General features: G+C 40.1%; 1 protein-coding gene across 2 annotated transcripts in view; it reads left to right on the top strand.

Annotated features, from left to right (window-relative positions):
• Positions 1-5,922: 5,922 nt before the first annotated feature.
• The window catches only part of FRRS1 (ferric-chelate reductase 1), a 55,456-nt gene continuing 43,961 nt past the window's right edge, over positions 5,923-17,417 (top strand). Inside the window, exon 1 of one of the 2 annotated variants that reach the window (XM_011935163.1) lies at positions 5,923-5,937. The gene's annotated coding sequence lies outside the window, so the exon portion shown is untranslated. Of the gene's footprint in view, positions 5,938-6,722; positions 7,216-17,417 lie in introns of those variants that run through there. The other variant, XM_011935162.1, reaches the window with a different exon arrangement.

The raw sequence follows: 17,417 nt of genomic DNA, 5'->3' as shown, positions 1-17,417 counted from the left end.
GATGCAGCTGGAAACCATCATTCTTAGCAAACTATCACAAGAAGAGAAAACCAAACACCGCATGTTCTCACTCATAGGTGGGAACTGAACAAAGAGACGGGATTTCACCACGTTGGCCAGGCTTGTCTTGCACTCTTGACCTCAAGTGACCTGCTTGCCTCCGCCTCCCAAAGTGCTGGGATTATAGGCATGAACCACCATACCAGGCCAGAAATATCTCACTTGAAAATAATTAATGGAAGGCCACGTCCTATCCCACCAAAGAGCTATCTTCTATGTATTTGCATTGGAGTAGACTTTTATGACTTCAGATAATCTCCAACTGGCTTTATAATTTTTTTAAAAATGGTGAAAATTGTGAAAGTTGCAGATACCAAGGTGAAATCATTTTTGTCATACTCAGACAAAATAGGACCGGGAAGCCTCCCCCCAAAAAAGGAGGTTCATGCTTACATGTCTGAGATAAGAACTGTTTCCAAGAAGTTTCTAAAAACACTTTCTGTCCTTCATACATCTCCTGCTTTGATAGTTTATCGTTAGGCATTCTTTAGGCCTGCAGGAATTCAGATAAGATGATCTTGGAAGAATACTTACCCAGTAATGTCATCTCTACCAAAGAAATGACAATACCTCTGCCTCTGGAAACAATGAACTGTTTCTAAGCAGTTTATGTAAATCGTTTTTGCTAATAATAGCTTCCCTTACCCTTCCCAAGCCAAAGGCATTGATGGCTTGCCATTTCATACATTCCAGAATATAATCCTTATTTCTATTTTTGAGTAAACCCAACACAGTTAGAGACAATTTTCTCTAGTGTCTTCTTTTTTTTAGGTGGACAAAATATTTTGAAGAGTTTAATTCTATCTAGATTATTCAAAACTGGGTTTCAGTAATAAGGTTAGCTCTTTCTGGAAGACACAGACAGCTGTAGCTAGGGGTGAGGATGAAGGGGCGGATATTCTTCAGGATCTGTTGTTACAGGGAGGTCACATTACTTTGAGTAAGGATTGGGTAGTGTTTAGAGGAGCATAATGTAAGGTGACCTTGAACTGGTGGGTAAGAAAAATATGAAGATGAATGTTACTACCACTAATTGAATGTTGAGAATGGCTTTATGTTGTCAGAAAGTAAAACATGGATTTACTGACCAGAGTTTGGTCAGAAGTCCATGGATAATTTTGGAAGAATGTATTATTTATAGCACTGCAAAGAAGGGACATTTCATTTAAAAAGCCACCATGAAAACTTTTTTGCTATTGACTTCCGTTTATCAAATAGTTATCTTTGTGCCAAGCACTGTGCTTTACAGAAATTATTTCATTTGGCCCTCTGTTATTTGGCAAATGCAACCTGATAGCAGTAACTTAAGCGTACCCTGAGAATGACCCCATATCGCAGACTCACCTGAATGTGCATTCAGAGTTCCGAGCTAGGGAATCCGAGAGTGGCAAACCTGCAGATTTGTTCCTTGTCTATGAGGAACATCTGTGCCCCATGTCCATCCTGTGGAACACAGGCCGTCCAGGGGATTGAGGCTCCAAGTTTTGGGCTGAATGAAGATTGGCAGGTGGAAGTTGTTAGGGGAAGGTGCTAAGTGAAAATGCCATGTAAACTGCATGCTTTTTGCAATTGGTTGAGGTTCTTCTGTCCAGCCTGTAGCCGCTGTCCTGTCCATCCTGCTGCCACTGGGCCATGGGGTTATCCTTTCCAGCCTACTGCCACTGAATTCTCCCCTGTGTGTAAGCCCCCAGTAAAACCTCGTATCTCATTTTCTGGCTCTGGGTCTCTTTGTCAGCCTCTTGAACCTGCTGCCATCCCCACTGGAATCGATAGAGGTTTGGCACAGCATCTGTCTGTGGAATCTGGACATTCATTTATGCAGTAATAAGTAGGTAAGTAAAGATTTTTTTGAGCATAGGAATTACAAGATGTGAGTTATACTTGAGAAAGATTAGCTCTCCCAGGCAAGGCACAGTGGTTCATGCCTGTAATCCCAGCACTTTGGGAGGCTGATGTCGGCAGATCACCTGATGTCAGGAGTTTGAGATCAGCCTGGCCACCACGGTGAAACCCAGTCTGTACTAAAAATACAAAAATTATTGGATGTGGTGGTGCACACCTGTAATCCCAGCTACTCAGGAGGCTGAGGCAGGAGAATTGCTTGAGCTGAGGAAGTGGAGGTTGCAGTGAGCTGAGATTGTGCCATTGCACTCTAGCCTGGGTGACAAGGTGAGACTCTGTCTCAAAAAAAAAAGAAAGATTAGCTATACCATATTATGTGGGATAGCTAATTAGGTTTATGAGAAACTGGAAGCACTTAGTAGATAATGACTGTAGTTCAGTTGAGACTACAGTCCAGGACAGAAAACAGAATAGTGGCAGTGGAGATGGAGAAGAGGGGGTGAATTTGGCTGTTTGGGTGAGATGAACATAATTAAAGGCCAAGTGAGAATGAGTTTATTTTAGATGGTGGGTTTTGGATGTATTGAGTTGAGGCTGTATCTAATCAACTGGAGATGTTCTCTTTGAATGTAAACTTGTTTGAAATGTTGAGTATAATAGGGAAGGGAAGTTCCTAAGTTTAGTCCATCAGACCTCATTCAAACTTGGCAGTGGCGCTCAGTGGAGACAGTGGTTCTGACTTAGGATCCTGTCTACCACTTCTCTGTCTAATTTTCAGCAATTTACTTAGCCACGCAGGTCCTTAACATTCTCAGCTGTAGGATGTTCATAATAGATAGGATAATATATGTGCCTTGGTTAAAATGGGTGTTCAATAAATGATAATTATTGTTCTTGCTATACTTTATTTGCCTTCTTCATTCTCATTTTCTCATGAATATACAGAGGAGTTTTCCAGTGGCTACCTGAGGTGTTACATTATGTCACAAAAGATTGAATGCAGAAGCAGATATGAGAATCCTACTGTCTTCTATTAAGCCACACATTAAAGAGATTTGCAACAGTTTAAACAATGATACTCTTTCTTTTCTTTTTTTAGACTAGTCAAGTGCTATACATTTTCATTAAATTTTTTATTGTTGAAAAACAATCATATAAACAACAAAAGATACTGTGTTAACATGTAACTATTATTGTCACTTAAAAACAAATTTATGAATATTTAACTTTTTCTGTTAATTTTTAATACAAAAAATATTCATCGATATCACCCACATAAAGAAGCATCTCTGATGTACATAATAATCTTTGAAAGTTGTGAAGGAACCCTGAAATAAGAAAAGTTTGAGAACTGCTGATATAGAGGCATGAGAGTGGTAACCAGTAGGGTAGCTTTAACTTCTTAGGATCTAAGCTCCACTAAGCTAATTTTAATAAAATTGGTCTCCTTTGTGAAAACTGATAAGTTGATGAAGGGTCTGGTAGAGGTGATCTGGAAGGGAATGATAAGGTGGAATTATAGCTGGGGACATGGAGAGAAATGATAGCTTAGAAAGGGTGGTGTTTTATTTATTTATCTATTGATTGAGATGGAGTCTTGCTCTATTGGCCAGGCTGGAGTGCAGTGGTGTGATCTCCGCTCACTGCAACCTCTGCCACCTGGGTTCAAGCAATTCTCCTGGCTCAGCCTCCTGAGTAGCTGGGATTACAGGTATGTGCCGCCACATCCAGCAAATTTTTGTATTTTTAGTAGAGACAGGTTTGCATAATCTTGGCCAGGCTGGTCTTGAACTCCTAATCTTGTGACCCACCCCACTTGGCCTCCCAAATTGTTGGGATTACAGGTGTGAACCACTGAACTTGGTGAAAGGGTTGTTTTAGACAGAGCTAGCCTCTCTCTCCATTCAGTTCTTCCCACTATGTCGTACCACAAGAGTGCTTTAGTATGTAGGATTCTGACAATATAGTCGAAGAGTTCTTGTTTTATAGACATATCATACTTTTGGCATGCAATGGGGACAGTTCCTGGAAAGGGTCTGTTATCTGCAGACGGCTATTTCACCACTTGAGGCTTTGAAGAACTGAAGATCAGCTGACTTAGTTTAAAACTATTCATGTTCCCAGCAGCTTTAGGACAGCAAACCAACTCTGGGTCATCTTTATTTAAAGCCTCTCTTTAAAATCCTATAGAGAAGGGCTTTTGTTAATTGTGACTAGTTCTTTAAGAGAAAGAGTAATGTGATGGTGTTGCTTTCTCTGTTCTCTCTTTAAAAATGGTTTCAAGAATTTACTGGTGTTGATAGATAACCAGCATTCACAGGTCAAGGCATGGGTCATTATCTATTTTCCAGTCTGCATATGTTGAAAGTGCCTTTGCAAAAAGTTTATAACTGAGGAAATTATGACAGTAAATGAGATCAGACCTAACTGGCTCCATCTTGCTTCTAATCTTTAAGCTGTCCTTGTTCATTTCTGGGCATAGGCCAAACTAATTTTGGGATGGAATCCAGTTCACGTTTTGACTCGGAAACAAAATTGGTAATAGCCCCTTCCTGAATAGACCCCCTTCTTGCCTGGGGACCAGTCTGCTTTTGCAGGACCAACAAATTAGCTACAACATTAGAAATTATGGTTTAGGGGTCATGCAGCCTCTGGCTCCAAGAGTCTAAACCTCCCCTAATTGCTCCTGGGGATAACATCACTATTGGAAAACCTAAGATCAGTGCTTGAGATATTTTGCAGACCCTGGACTTGGTGGATCAGCTGATACCACCCAGACCGGTAATCGGGCTTACCTAGTTCTGCCATCCCACCCAGGAACAGAAGACAGCAAGAAAACTTCACTTCGACCCCCGTGATTCCATCTCCGACCTGACCAATCAGCACTCCCACTCCCTACCCGCTAAATTATCTTTAAAAATTCTGATCTCCCAATCCTGAGGAGACTGTGTTGAGTAATAATAAAACTCCGGGCTGGGCGCCGTGGCTCACGCCTGTAATCTCAGCACTTTGGGAGGCTGAGGCAGGCGGATCACTTGAGGTCAGGAGTTCCAAACTAGCCTGGTCAACATGGTGAAACCCCATCTCTGCTAAAATACAAAAATTAGCCGGGCGTGGTGACGGGCGCCTGTAGTCCCAGCTACTCAGGAGGCTGAGGTAGGAGAATCGTTTGAACCCGGGAGGGGGAGGCTGCAGTGAACTGAGATCACGCCACCACACTCCAGCCTGGGCGATAGACGGAGACTCCGTCTCAAACAAAACAAACAAACAAAACAAAAGATTCTGGTCTCCTGCACAGCCAGCTCTGCGTGAATTACTCTTTCTCCATTACAATTCCCCTATCTTGATAAATCAACTCTGCCTAGACAGCAGGCAAGGTGAACCCACTGGGCAATTACAATGTCACTCAAGATCTGAAATGGAATGTTTAATATTGTCAATTACATTAAAGAGAAGAAACAAAGTAAAAAACAGGAAAACAAAAAACAAAATAAAAAAATAAAAAAGATTTTTAAAAATTCAATTCCATTGTCTTTTCCTAGCCCTAAAATTGTTCTTTTGCAAAAGAGTCTTGTGAAACAGATTAAAGGCTTAAAAAGAAAACAAAACTCCTAAATTTCAGGGTGTAATTTGCAAACTAAAAGGTTTCTTTTGCATTATATCATTCACACTTCAGAAAGGTTTCAGTTCTATGCAATGTGAGCTTTTCCCACTTTTTAAAAGTGAATTTCCTTTTGCTTAGCACTCTTATAGGACAGGTATTTTCAAATAGTTTTGCAGTGAAAGACAAAAATTATAATTTTGTGGCAAAATAAGTACTAGTTGGCAAATAGTGTCCCTTTGTGTAAAAGAGTATTCTAAATTCTCAGAAATGGAGTCCTAAAACTAGCACTGGTCTTGCAAATCAAGTTCTGTAGCTTAGTTTGGGAAAGGTTCCCTTTTGGCTTACGGCTTAACTGGCTCCACCCAGCTGCTGAAATGTGATACAAGTTGTAACAAAACCGGAAGTTGGTTAGGCTGCCTTCGCTTCTCAAGGTAAGTGTCACGTCTTTTTCCTTAAGTTCAGAGCTCTTTGCAAAGCGTTAAAAATCAAATCCAGCTTAGTACAGACTGGAGAGCCAGCGCCTGTGCTGACCAGGGCAGTCGGCCAGGCAGAACGGGTGCTGTATTCCCAAACTATGTTCTGGAGCTTGAATTGAGCTAATGAGTGTTCACTAACGAGTTAGGTTATTATGTCCCGTGACTTTGACTAACAAGCTTTAATTCCAAGAAATGGGTGGTTATAAGTAGAGAAGTGTTTGGGATCCTGAAGATTATCGACTTTATTCTTGCAGGAGTTTTTTTGTTTTTAAGACTATGGGAACTCTTTTTCATATTTCAAGCTAATGGCACGGTTACCTATATCAGGGTTACTTAGAGCCTTATTTGGTTTTTAAAGTGTCTTTTTATCTAGAACTTTTAGTCCCCTTACCCCCCAACTCCCTAACCCTGGTGCGTCGTTCAAATTTCAGAAAGACTCCAGGGTGGCAAGGTGTTATCGCTGCACTTACGTTTGTGTGTGCTTGTCTTGCTGCCCTAAAGGGGAAAGGGGATTTTTCAAATTGTAAATGTGCTATTAGGAATATTTCTTAATATAGCTAAACTTTTCAGTTCAGATATTTTCATTTGCTTCTGTATTTTAATGTTATTTATTTATTTGTTTATTTTTGAGACGGAGTCTGGCTCTGTCGCCCAGGCTGGAGTGCAGTGGCGCGATCTCGGCTCACTGCAAGCTCTGCCTCCCGGGTTCACGCCATTCTTCTGCCTCAGTTTCCCGAGTAGCTGGGATTACAGGCGCCCGCCACCACGCCTGGCTAATTTTTTGTATTTTTAGTAGTGACGGGGCTTCACTGTGTTAGCCAGGATGGTCTCAATCTCCTGATCTCGTGATCCGCCCGTCTCGGTCTCCCAAAGTGCTGGGATTACAGGCGTGAGCCACCGCGCCCGGCCTATTTATTTATTTAGTTTTTGGACGGAGTGTTGCTCTTGTTGCCCAGGCTGGAGTGTAACGGCGGGATTTCGGCTCACAGCAACCTCTGCCTCCCTGGTTCAAGCAATTCTCCTGCCTCAGCCTCCTGAGTAGCTGGGATTACAGGCAGGCGCCACCACACCTGGCTAATTTTGTATTTTTAGTAGAGAGGGGGTTTCTCCATGTTGGTCAGTCTGGTTTTGAACTCCCAAGGTCAAGTCATCAGCCGGCCTCGGCCTGCCAAAGTGCTGGGATTACAGGCGTGAGCCACTGCGCCCAGCCAGTTCTGTGTTTTTTAAAAAGTGGTGAGATTTGAGTATTATACTGGGATAGAACTGAAGTGGGGGGCTTAATTTGATCTATCAGCTTATTGAAAACAAAGACCTTTTAAAAGGTGGTTTTGTTAGGTTGGAGAAGTAGCTGGGATTACAGATGTGCACCGCCACATCCAATAATTTTTAAAAGATGGTTTTGTTAGGTTGTGAGGAATGCATACTAAGTCCTTGACATGATGTCTAATATGTTGTAAGCCCTTAGTAATTGTTAACTCTTCTACTATTATTTCTTCCATACCTCTGAATTATTATAATGAAATGCAGTTTTAAAATTTCTGTCCCAGTGTGATCGTAGGCACTATTTTTTTTTATAAGCTCTATGAGCTTCAGTTTCCATACCAGTAAAAAACAACAACAACAACAACAAAAACCCTTGTATGTTTCTTCCAAGGATTAGCATTCATACATGTAAAACAGGACTGTGATGATTGGAATAGAGCAGGCACTTAATAAATAGTAACATTATTAAATTATAGGTTAATAGTATTTGCCATTGTTTTATCTCTTAGTTTTGGGTCTTTAGAGAAGGGGCCATTCCACTTAGCAATGAATTTTATTTTAAGGAAAGAATTATTGTGAGGGCTACATGGAGTGATTCAAATGAAACATGTATATAATGTAATAAGATATTTGTTTACAATCATTTTTCCAGAAAATTAATAAAGAAAATGGAAAAATTCGTCAGGTGAGGTGGCTTACGTCTGTAATCCTAAGACTTTGGGAGGCCAAGCGGGAGGATTGCTTGAGCTCAGGAGATCAAGACCAGCCTGGGTGACATAGTGAGACCCTGTCTCTACAAAAAAATTTAAAAATTAGCTGGGCATGGTGATATGCACCTGTGGTCCCAGCTACTCAGGAGGGTGAGGTGGGAGGATTGCTTGAGTCTGATACGTGGAGGTTGTAGTGAGCTGAGAGATCGCACCGCTGCTCTCTATCCTGGGTGCCAGAGTGAGATGAGACCCTCCCCCCACCCCCCAAAACAAAATTAAAAAGAAAATTGAAAGATTACTTGCTGATGGTGCTGTGATTAGAGAAACTAGGATTAGATTGTAGAGTTTCAAATTACTTTTTTTTCCAGTGTTTTTTTCTTCCTTTCCCCTTACTTTGTCTTACTTTCACTCAAACTCTAAAATATTTTTCAGAAGTCTTTCCTACTGACCAGGCATGGTGGCTCATTCCTATAATCCCAGCACTTTGGGAGGCTGAGGCAGGTGTATCACCTGAGGTCAGGAGTTCAAGACCAGCCTGGCCAACACGGTGAAACCCCGTCTCTACTAAAAATACAAAAATTAGCCGTGCATGGTGGCAGGTGCCTGTAATCCTAGCTACTTGGGAGGCTGAGGCAGGAGAATTGCTTGAACCCGGGAGGCAGAGATTGCATTGAACTGAGATCACACCATGGTACTGCAGCCTGGGTGACAGAGTGAGACTCCATCTCAAAAAAAGAAAAAAAAGAAAAAAGAAAAGAAGTCTTTCCTACCATCTTGAGTTGTCAGATCTGACAGATCTTAAACTGGTATTGAATGTGCCACTTTTACGCCCTTTGTCTTTTAGAACCTTCTCTGAAAATGTCGTAACTCTGGTTGTTAATTAAAAAAATCATTTTTTCTTCACTTCCTTCTGTGAAAATGGAGCCTGGAGTCTGAAACATTTTTATCTGGGGAAGTGGAAATACTTGACCTATTTTTCAATTTCCCTATAATTTGAGATTCAGCTATGAAAGTCAACTTAGTCAGCAAGTTAAGAGTAAGCACAAGATATATACAGACAGCAATAAAATTTTTGGGACAAAGGGAAAGAAAAGGATTGTAGTTTTATTGTAGAGTTGAAGGAAAGGAGACATAGAGAAAGAGGTAAAGAAATGAACACTCGGTGATGACCTGGCAGTTAAAGACCACATCTGATGGAATCCTTATAAGCAGCAGATTTCTCTTCATATTAGAGATAAGGAAACTGAGGTTAAGGAATATACCCTAAATCATGCATACTTAGGATTTGAACCAAAATCTAACTGCAATAGCCATGTTCTTTTCACTCTTCATCACTGTTCCCTGTTTAGAGAGAGGGTGACTCTATCAATCTCCTTATCCTTCTGTGGTTTTACCTATTTTTCTAAAAGTCTTCCTACCTAACTCTGCTACTCAACAGGTGAATACCTATTTCCACCTCTATCCCCAGTCTAGGCTTTTGGTGACAATGCTAAGCTCACTAGGTTTGCCCCAAATCCTAGATGAAATGCTGAGCTAACAAATTCACACTGTCCCCAGATTATTGGGGGAACCCACCCCCAATATTTCAACATAGGTTCTTTCTATTTTCTATAAGTGTCGGCCGGCTGAGAAATAAAGAGAGACAGTATAAAGGAATTTTACAGCTGGTCTGCCGGGAGTGACATCACATATCCGTAGGACCGTGATGCCTGCCTGAGTCTCAAAACCAGCAAGTTTTCATTAAGGGTTTCAAAATGGGAGGGGGTGTAAGAACAGGGAGTAGGCAAAAAGATCACATGCTTCAAAGGGCAAAAAGCAGAACTATTAGTAAGGGTCTAACAAAGATCACATGCTTCTGAGGGAACAGGACAAAGGGCAAAAGCAGAACTACTGATAAGGATCTATGTTCAGCAGTGCAGTATTGTCTTGATGAACATCTTAAACAACAGAAAACAGAGTTGGAGAGCAGAGAACTGGTCTGACCACAAATTTACCAGGGTGGAGTTTTTCCCCACCCTAGTAAGCCTGAGGGTACTGCAGGAGACCAGGGCATATCTCAGTCCTTATCTCAACCACATAAAACAGACATTCCCAGAGTGGCCGTTTATAGACCTCCCCCCAGGAATGTATTCCTTTCCCAGGGTATTAATATTAATATTCCTTGCTAGGAAAAGAGTTTAGCTATATCTTCCCTACTTGCACGTCTGTGTATAGGCTCTCTGCAAGAAGAAAAATCTGGCTCTTTTTGCCTGACCCTACAGGCAATCAGACCTTATGGTTGTCTTCCCTTGTTCCCTAAAAATCACTGTTATTCTGTTCTTTTTCAAGGTGCACTGATTTCATATTGTTCAAACACACATGTTTTACAATCAATTTGTACAGTTAACACAATTATCACAGTGGTCCTGAGGTGACATACATCCTCAGCTTACGAAGATAACAGGATTAAGAGATTAAAGACAGCTGTAAGAAATTCTAAAAGTATTATTTGGGAACTGATAAATATCCATATTAAAATGAAATCTTCACAATTTATGTTCCTCTGCCATGACCCTGGCTTGTCCCTGCATTTAGGGTCCCTGGCTTCCTGCAACACCAGATTAGTTTCTAACTCAGTTTGGAATTTCAAGTTCATTTTCTAATAGAAGCAATATGTGAAAGAAAAACAAAATCTTAACCTCAGTTCATTATGCCAAGAGTAAGAAATTAAGCTGAAAGCTGAGTCATGCAAGCAACTGCCTTTCCTTTTGTTTCAAAGCAGAGAGCTACAGATAAAAGGTTAGATATCTCCACAGGTAGCTACCTTATCTGTGCCAGCTTACTGAGCATAAGCCAATACATACTTGACTATTCCCGTACCTGCTCATTTTGTCTTGGAACATGTGAATGACAAGTTCCTCTTTCCCCTCCAGCCCACTTTTCCCCTTTATATGTTGAAGTCCTCAAAGTCATCTTGGGAGAAAGGCACAGACAATAGACTGTTTCTTTTTTTTTTTTGAGACAGAGTCTCACTCTGTCTCCCAGGCTGGAGTGCAGTGGCCGGATCTCAGCTTACTGCAAGCTCCACCTTCCGGGTTTATGCCATTCTCCTGCCTCAGCCTCCCGAGTAGCTGGGACTACATTAGCTGGGACTACAGGCGCCTGCCACCTCGCCCGGCTAGTTTTTTGTATTTTTTAGTAGAGATGGGGTTTCACCATGTTAGCCAGGATGGTCTTGATCTCCTGACCTCGTGATCCGCCCGTCTCGGCCTCCCAAAGTGCTGGGATTACAGGCTTGAGCCACCGCGCCCGGGCTACAATAGACTGTTTCTGTGATTCTGTGTTTCTTTTTTTTTTTTTCTCCCAGGTATTGCCCTTAGCCTGGCAAAATAAATTTCTAAGTTGATTAAAACCTGTCATAGATACTTTTTGGTTTCCAAATATCATAAATGGCGGTTCTGTTTTCAGGCCAAAAGCCTAGAAATAAAAGCATGTTTAAGACATAAATTAATTAAAATGTATTGCACTTGTGCCAAAATAAAAGCAAATAATGCCATTGTAATTCTCATAATAAAATAAAATGAAAACAATATTTAGTAGGAAGTGGTTATTTACCTTAAACATTGTAGAATGTACTTGATGGAAGAAAAAAACAAGAATGCAACCAATGGAAATTCTGAAAGGAGCTTCCAAGTGACTTAAGGATTGCTGCATTTTTATATTATGGGTAGTTAAACAACAACCTTTATCATACAGAAGATTACTGTGAGAATGCTAATATATGAGCCATATTATACTTTTTGTTCAGGCTCACAAGTGGAATGAAGTGAGAATGAGGCATTTTCCTTTGGATAAATCCAGCTTCTATCTCCAAAAATTTTCCCTGTTGCTTAGCCTGTTTGTTCCTTTGATTCTGAGAACTTTTCTTTTTTACTGAAATTCTTGATACTCCTAATTTAGAATTTGATTCAAGGCTGAAACTTAATGGTCTATGCATGCCATAAAGTAATGTTCATCAGATTGCAGGTTAAGATCCACTGGCAGGTTAAGATCCACTGGTAGATCGTGAAATAATGCAGTAGGGTGTAACCAGCATAAAACAAAAAAGGAAGAAATAGGAAACATATACATCTATAACATGTAGTAAAGGTAAATAATGTTTCATGAAATGTTTGTTGGGCTATAATGTAAAAATATTTCTTACTTTGGATGTAGTAAACACAAATTAAAACCACTATATATTGCAAAAAAAAAAAAAAACACCCTTTTCCAAATTATGTAGATATTTTATAGTGAATTATTTTGGCTAAGTTTTTGCTTTTTTTCATCTCATTCTTCATAATTAAGAATTCCTTTCTGCTTCATACCTATGCATTAATTAAGACTCAGTACATGCTTCACTCATATCTTAGGTAATGTAGGGTGGGTGTAACTGGGCTGAGTTCCCACAGTTTTTTTGTATGCATGTCAACTTTTGAACCCCTTTGATGCTTTAATTTAAAATAAATGACTAACAAGAGCTAGAACCTGAATGCAATATAACTAGACATGATTCACTATTTGCTAGCTTAATCATCTGACATGGTTTTAAAAGATTGTTTTCCTCCTTTTTTCTTATTCTCACATGTTCTTAGAGTTGCATAATACTAAGACGTTTAATGACCAATTTATTTTAAAAAGTCTTTTGTTAACACATACTCCTTTTTCCAGTGACTTTCCTACATCTAAATATTTTTGATTGAATTCTAGTTTTGTCTGAATTTTTACTTTGTAATAAATATATTCTCATGTTTAACATCACTTGCTCCTGTGGCCCACAATCAAATAATAATTACATTTTCATCTAAGTACAAGAATTTTGTATTTACATAATAAAAAATATACTTACTTTGAGGTTTTCTCTTTATGTGAGATATGTAGAACATGGTGTAAGCAGTCATCATACCCTTTTACTAAGCACTTGTCTTTCAGGTAAGAAAGAAAACTGTACAAATCTCATCAGGTTTGGGAATATTTTAGTTAGAGAATCAGGATAACTGCTCTTTTAGTCTTCTAAAATAATAGATCTCTCTCTGTCTTGGGTGGACAAAATAAATCTTTTTTGTTTTATTTTCTATTTTGTATAGACAATAGAATGTGAATATTATTTTAAGAAAATCATACATTATTGGTAGGAGTCCTTTCTGTGCTTAAAGGATGATTTCATAATGTAATAGCTCATTGTTGACAATCTATAATTTTAAGTTAAATGTTTCCATGACTAACTCCTATTCTGTCATAATTATGTGATCTGTTAGTATAGGTTGGTTAATGAATTAATGTATCCGTTTGAAAAATAGTTGTACTTTAAAACATTAACTGGAAAACCATAATTAGCTATTATAATGAAAATAGAACTTTACCTTGAACAGTCAGCGTTTGACAGAGGACAAAGAAGTTGCCATTGTACAGGTTCCTCTCTGACCTTGTTATATTTTCCTAATCGATGATGGGTGGTGGTGTCTTAGTCACTTCTCTTTTTTGTCTTATACGTCTTGCTCAAATAATTCCCAATATGATTTTCCACTTTGCTTTTCTAAAATCATACAATAGTAGAATTGAAGGTGGCCTTGAATTTCTTCTGGTTCACTTGGTGTATTTCCAACTGATGAAACAGATTTAGTGACTTGATTGATGCTGTTCAGCTGTTTAGTGCATAGCAGAGACTGGATATCAAGTTTTTTGTTTTTGTTTTTTTTTTTCCATTTTCACTGACAGAAAGTTAGTGCCAAATAAATATTTGTTAAACTGAAGTAACTATTTTCACTATACCATTCTTTAGGTAAGTGGCACATGACTACATTTAATCTTCTTAATAATGATGAAGTCGATTAAATAGTGATGTTCCTGCCCTTCCTTTCCTCCCTCTCTCTGTCCCTCCCTCCCTTTCTCTCTGTCTCCCTCCAACCCCAGGCTGGAGTGCAGTGTCACAATCATAGCTCACTGCAGGTTTGATCTCTTGGGTTCAAGGAGCCCACCTCCCACCTCAGCCTCTTGAGTAGCTGAGACTACAGGCATGCCACTGTGCCTGGCTAATTTTTTTTTTTTTTTTTAATTTTTGGAGAAACAGGGTCTCACTTGTTGCCCAGGCTGCTCTCGAACTGCTGGCTTCAAGCAATTCTCCTGCCTTTGTCTCCGAAAGTGTTGGGATTATAGGTGTGAACTACTGTACCTGGCTGCAGTTATTTCCTTAAATATTCTGTTTCCTATAATAATCAACCATTATTATTATTATTATTATTTTATCCACGGAGAAATCTTAAGCTCCTTTTATGTTGTAGATATTTTTCAGAAGTTCTTGGTTGGTTCATTTGTTTCTTTCATTCCTCCTTAAATGAAAAGAATTCTCCCCAGCTTTCATGTTTGCTAAATAGTGGGGTATATAGTACTGTTGGACCCTATGCTGCTTACTTAGCAGCTCCTGGCATTAGGTGCAGGGCTGGTTAAAGTGTGTATCTCCCAGCACAATATCTGGGGTTTAACAGGAATTCCTGTAGTTTAATTTAGTGAGGGATTTGTTTATGTAATTATATATGCGTTTAATGCTGTAAATTTCCCCTTAAGCACTGCTTTTGCTGCATCCCACAAATTTATTCTCTTAAATTTATTAAGTTGTATCTTATGTCCCAGAATGTAGTCTATCTTGGTGAACATTCCATGTGAGCTTGAGAAGAATGTGTATTCTGTTGTTGGATGAAATAGTCTACAGGTATCCATTATATCCAGTTGACTGATGTTGTTGAATTCACCCATGTCCTTAATGATTTTCTGCCTTCTGGATCTGTGCATTTCTTTCTCTCTCTCTCTGTGTCTTTGAGATAAGGTCTCACTCTCTGTTGCTCAGGCAGGAGTGCAGTGGTGTGGTGTGACCAAAGCTTACTGCAACCTTGAACTCCTCTGTTCAAGTCATCCTTCCTCCTAAGTCTCTTGAGTATTTGAGACTACTTGTGCAGTCCACTGCACCCAACTATTTATTTATTTGTTTGTTTGTTTTTACAGACAGTCTCATTATGTTGCCCAGGCTGGTCTCGAACTCCTGGCTTCATGTGTTCTTCCCACCTTGGCCTAGCAAAGTGCTGGGATTATAGGCGTGAGCCACGGTACCCAGCCTGGATCTGTCCATTTCTGATAGTGGATTCATCTATTTCTCCATATAGTTCTATTAGTTTTTGCCTCACTTATTTTGGTGCTCTATTGTTAGGTGCATACACATTCAGGATTGTTATGTCTTCTTGGAGAACTGACCCTTTTATTATCAGGTAAAGCTCTCTTTATCTCTGATAACTTTCCTTGGTTTGAAGTCTGCTGTCTGAAATTAATGTAGCTAATCCTGCTTTCTTTAAATTAGTGTTAACATAGTATATCTTTCTCTATCCATTTTAATCTATTAAAAGTAAATGTGTCTTTATATTTAAAGTGGGTGTCCTGTAGAAAACGTATAATAGGTTCTGCTTCCTGATCCACTTTGACAATCTGTCTTTTAATTGCTACATTTAGACAACTGACATTTAAAGTGATTAGTGATATAGAGGGACAGCTCTTTTTTTTTTTTTTTTCCCAGAGTCTTGCTCTGTCACCCAGGCTGGAGTGCAGTGGCGTGATCAAGGCTCACTGTAAGTTCCACCTCCCGGGTTCACGCCATTCTCTTGCCTCAGCCTCCTGAGTAGCTGGGACTACAGGCGCCCACCCACAAGGCCCAGCTAATTTTTTTGTATTTGTTTAGTAGACCCGGGGTTTCACCAGTTAGCCAGGATGGTCTCCATCTCTTGATCTCGTGATCCACCCTCCTTGGCCTCCCAAAGTGCTGGGATTACAGGCATAAGCCACCGTTCCCAGCCAGGGATAGCTTGTTTTATGGCACTTCACTTTATTGTGCTTTGCAGATATTGTGTTTTTTTTTACAAATTGAAGGTTTGTCTTTTTTAAAAAAAATTAAATTATAAAAAAATTATAAAATTATTAGAAAAAGAAGAAGGGTCTTGTTATGTTGCCCAGCCAGGCTGGTTTCGAAATCCTGGGCTCAAGCAATCTTCCTGCCGTTCCCTCCCAAAGTGCTGGGATTATAGGCATGAGCCACCGCACCCTGTCTTTTTTTTTTTTTTTTTGAATTGAGACAGAGGTCTTGCTTTATTACCTAGGGTGGAGTGCAGTGGTGTGATCATAGCTCACTGCCACCTTGAATTTTGGGGCTCAAAGGATCCTCCTGCCTCAGCCTCTTAAGTGACTGGGGTCATAGGCATGTGCCACCACAGCCAGCTAATTTTTAAATTTTTTTGTAGACATGAGGTCTCACCATGTTGCCCAGGCTGGTCTCGAACTCCTGAACTCAAGGGATCCTTCATCCCCAGCCTCTCAAAGTGTTGGGATAATAGGGGTGAGGTTCTTTTGAGCCCAGGGTTTGGAGGCCAGCCCCCTTGTCCTGTGCCTGGCTACAAATTGAAGGCTTGTGGCAACTCCTCATTGAGCAAGTCTGTCGGCACCATTTTTCCAACAGCACGTGCTCATTTTGTGTCTCTATGTCACATTTTGGTAAATTTCTATTTTGTTATTTATTATTTGTTATTTTTATTTTTAATTAAATGATATGCCATCATTATATTGCCCAGGCTGATCTTGAACTACCGGGCTCAAGCGATCCTCCCAAAATGCTGGAATTACAGGTGTGAGCCACTACGCTGGGCCACACTTTTGTAAGTTTTATAAACTTTTTATCTGTTATGGTGATCTGTGATCAGTGATCTTTGATGTTTCTATTGTTTTGTAGAGACACAAACTGCACCCGTATCAGATGGCAAATTTAATTGATAACTGTGTATCTTCTGACTGCTCTACCAACTGGCTGTTCTCCAATCTCTCTCCTCCTCAGGCCTCCCTATTCCCTGAGGCGCAGCAATATTGAAATTGGGCCAATTAAGAACCCTATAGGCCGGGCGCGGTGGCTCACGCCTGTAATCCCAGCACTTTGGGAGGCCGAGGTGAGTGGATCACGAGGTCAGGAGATCGAGACTATCCTGGCTAACATGATGAAACCCCATCTCTACTAAAAATATAAAAATATTAGCCGGGCGTGGTGGCAGGTGCCTGTAGTCCCAGATACCCGGGAGGCTGAGGCAGGAGAATGGCGTGAACCCGGGAGGTGGAGCTTGCAGTGACCTGAAATGGCGCCACTGCACCCCAGCCTGGGCGACAGAGCCAGACTCTGTCTCAAAAAACAAAACAAAAACAAAAACAAAAAACCCTGTAATGGTCTGTCAGTGTTCAAGTGAAAGGAATAGTCATATATCTTTCACTTTCAATCAAAAGCTAGAAATGATTAAGCTTAGTGAGGAAGGCATGCCAAAAGCCAAGACTGGCTGAAAATTAGGCCTCTTGTTCTAGTCAGCCAAGTTGTAAATGCAAACAGAAAGTTCTTGAAGAAAATGGTTACTCCAGTGAACATATGAA

Source organism: Colobus angolensis, unplaced genomic scaffold (assembly GCF_000951035.1).
Source record: "Colobus angolensis palliatus isolate OR3802 unplaced genomic scaffold, Cang.pa_1.0 Scaffold141, whole genome shotgun sequence".
NCBI classification, from domain to species: Eukaryota; Metazoa; Chordata; class Mammalia; order Primates; family Cercopithecidae; genus Colobus; species Colobus angolensis.
The sequence above is the reverse complement of the archived record's forward strand: the minus strand, read 5'-3'. Positions and strand labels throughout refer to the sequence as shown.